At 43.3% G+C, this 3,204-nt stretch overlaps 1 protein-coding gene across 2 annotated transcripts in view; it reads right to left on the bottom strand.

Moving 5' to 3' along the window:
• The window catches only part of TCEA1 (transcription elongation factor A1), a 21,934-nt gene extending 21,484 nt beyond the window's left edge, over positions 1-450 (bottom strand). The window contains exons 1-2 of one of the 2 annotated variants that reach the window (XM_019614029.2): positions 435-450; positions 54-147 (exon numbers count right to left, since the gene is read on the bottom strand). The gene's annotated coding sequence lies outside the window, so the exon portion shown is untranslated. Of the gene's footprint in view, positions 1-53; positions 148-434 lie in introns of those variants that run through there. The other variant, XM_010708931.2, reaches the window with a different exon arrangement.
• Between the last annotated feature and the right edge of the window lie 2,754 nt (positions 451-3,204).

Raw genomic sequence — 3,204 nt, forward strand, 5'->3', positions numbered from 1 at the left:
AAAAAAGAAAAAAAAAGATGTCCTTCTCCAAAAGACAATACAATAACACTTACCTCCAAAGTAATTAACTTATTAGCAAACTGTGCATGGTACGCGATTTCAAAATAAACTCAGGATATTGCATTCTGGTACAGCACAGCAACGATACTGTAATGCAAAGTAGGAATTATAGCATGTTTCTCATCTCATCTTAGAAATACATTCCATTCAAAATTTCCCTCCCTCTAGTTTGTTTTTTTTTCTAATTCTTCTCTAGTCAATTACATTAAGCGTACTAAATAGTAGATGCTTTACAATTAAATCTGAATTAAAAACTGTACCATTGATAGGTGTATAATCAATAGGTATGCAGATGTTAGGCTTGGTAAAATTATAAGAGTGAAAAGTTATTCAATCAAAATAAATGGAAACGCTCACTGGTGTCACAGACTCACAGTAAACCCCACAAGGAACAGTTTCCAGGAAGAGACCCTTCCTCAGTGGCAGACAGCCCTTAAATGGGGTCTAGGAGAGGTGGAGTCAGGCTCCACCCCTTCCAGTAGGGCAGGTGAATTGCCTTCACCTGTGCTCCCACGGCTGATTCATTGCTCGCCTCAGATGGTCAATCAGAAGTGCAGGCTGTGATCAACAGTTCCCATACAAAAACACATTATAAAGATGATTATAAATCTTTTTTTGCAAAGCATTTCTGTAATTTTATAGGAATTGAAAGACACAGTCCCATTGCAGGTGGCTTCCAGCTTACCTTACTTTTCATCTATGCATTTAGCAGATTATCCTTCTCAGCCTCCCTTAGATGATCAGATCATAACAACAGAAACGTGCTCTACGTGTATAGTTTAAAGTTAGGCTTCAGGCTACAGAAAATGTAATGTGTTTATGAATATGGCAGACCTATACAGTTATACATCTGATCTACTTCAGGAAACAAACATTTATTGACACAGATAACTTTACGTTTTCTTTTCTGAACTCACTCAACTGTTTTATCATCCAACCTTGTTTTTTATACTTATCAAAGTAACTTAGTGGAAGAAGTGTACCTACACACAAATGAGAGCTACAGGAGGGTACAAGATGCATTTTAACCAAATCCCAATAATTCTGAAGTAGTGACATCTATCTCAAAAATGTAAACACCTGAAATAACAGCAGAATATGTATCTCACTGTGTATTAAACACAAAATTGCATTGTTATTTTGTCCTTCAAAATAAAAGATCTGTGTGCATCACTTCAGTACAACAGTTATGAAATCTGCCCAGATACAATTAAACCCTTCATCAAAGCAAGTCACCAAGAGCCTGACTCAGGATGGGTGTCTGCTCTGACTGCCTTTTCATCCCATCAAAAGAAACGCTGCGCAGCTCTCTGTCACAAGCACAGAGCCTCCCTGTGTAGAAGACTGTTTCCTGCCATCGGGCTCTTGACAACTTCAGAGAGAAATGGCATCAAAGCCTTTTTTATTGACGGGTTTCATCAGATCATTCTCAAAGACACACACTAAATGTATACTGAAACACAAAAGAAGTGTTTCAGACTAAAATGCATGTTGGCAGCATAAAGAAATGGTTTAAGGTTTCCTGTTCATTTTAGAATCACAGAATCATTAAGGTTGGAAAAGACCTCTAAGATCATCTAGTTCAACCATCAGCATATCCCCACCATGCCCACTAACCATATCCCTCAGTACCACATCTCCACATTCCCTGAACACCTGCAGGGATGATGACTCCATCAGTCCCCTGGGCAGCCTGATCCAATGCCTCACCACTCTTTTAGGACATTTTTCCAAATATCCAACCTGAACCTCCTCTGGCAGCGTCTCATTGAGGTTTGCCCCATGGACATGGTGCCACTCTGCAGCTGTGAGACAGTTTGCTTACACAAACCAGAGCATAAGCGTATCCCCTGCTGCTGTTAGGAGTTACAGCCCTAAGCCTCCCAAATCCCCAAGAAATAGATGATGGTCAGTCACCAGGAGCATCCACAGGATCAGTGCACTGACAGCCATTCCCAGGTTGTCTGAGATCTGCCACTTGCCTTCTATTGTCAGAAACCTCCCAGATAACACTGAATTGACTGTATCCCACTACTCTCACTATCATGATATTCAAACATTCTGCAGTCAACATGTCTTTCCTAGAATCACAGAATGGTTTGAGTTCAAACAGACCTTAAAGCCCATCCAGTTCCATTTGCCTATCGTGAGCAGGGTTGCCACTACCAGCTCAGGCTGCCCAGGGCCCCATCCAACCTGGCCACCAGGGATGGGGCACCACAGCTTCTCTGGGCAGCCTGTACCAGTGCCTCACCACCTCCGAGTAAAGAGTTTGCCCCTAACATCTAATCTAAGTCTACGCTCCTTTAATGTAAAATCATTAACCCTTATCCTTTCTCAACACAAAGAGTCCGGTCCCAGCTTTCCTGTATGTACTGGATGTCCTCTGACATCCTAAGAAAGAATCACTACTCCAACATCAGAGCTGGGAAAGCGAAACAATGAATCCTTTAGTGCTTAGAAGTTGATAGGGGGGAGGGGAAAGGAAGAAATGAGTATTACTGTATCATGAAAAGCTTGCAGATGAATTTTCTAAGAGCAATAGGGATGTGAGCCTCCCCTTGTGAGGCGGACTGCTGCCAGAAACTTCAGCACCTGGGTACAGGTGCTGCAAGCTGCCATCCCTCCTGTACCAATCTTACTTAAAGTATCTGGTGCTGCTGTTGGCTATACAAAACTTGGTCCAGTCACTGGGAACCAAATAAATTTCATTGCTTTACTGCAACTGGAATTGCTACAAATATGCAAACCTTAGTAAGTACTGTTGATTTTTTTTTACTTTTGCAGGAAAAATAAATATCGCTGTGCCTACTGTAGAGTTTTGTAAACTGAAGCATCACACCGTTTTTAACGCTTGTATGCTACTTTGTGTATCACCATATCAGGCACTTGGCCTGATAAAGGGGGGAGGGAGGTTTGGTGCTCAGCCCACGTGTGCCTCAGAACCCTGCCCACACAACCTGGCCAGCAGAACCGGGACTCCTCAGCCCCCTTCACGGCTTTGAAGCCTCACCGTCAGTACTCGAACACGAAAACAATGTATTCGGTGGATAGACCCGCCCGCGCGTTTCCCACCCAACTGCTGGCCGCGTACCCGCCTGCTCCGCCGGGCTCAGCGCGGACACCTCCGCGGGCCGGCACACC

The sequence above is a fragment of the Meleagris gallopavo genome, chromosome 3, assembly GCF_000146605.3.
Source record: "Meleagris gallopavo isolate NT-WF06-2002-E0010 breed Aviagen turkey brand Nicholas breeding stock chromosome 3, Turkey_5.1, whole genome shotgun sequence".
Taxonomy (NCBI): domain Eukaryota; kingdom Metazoa; phylum Chordata; class Aves; order Galliformes; family Phasianidae; genus Meleagris; species Meleagris gallopavo.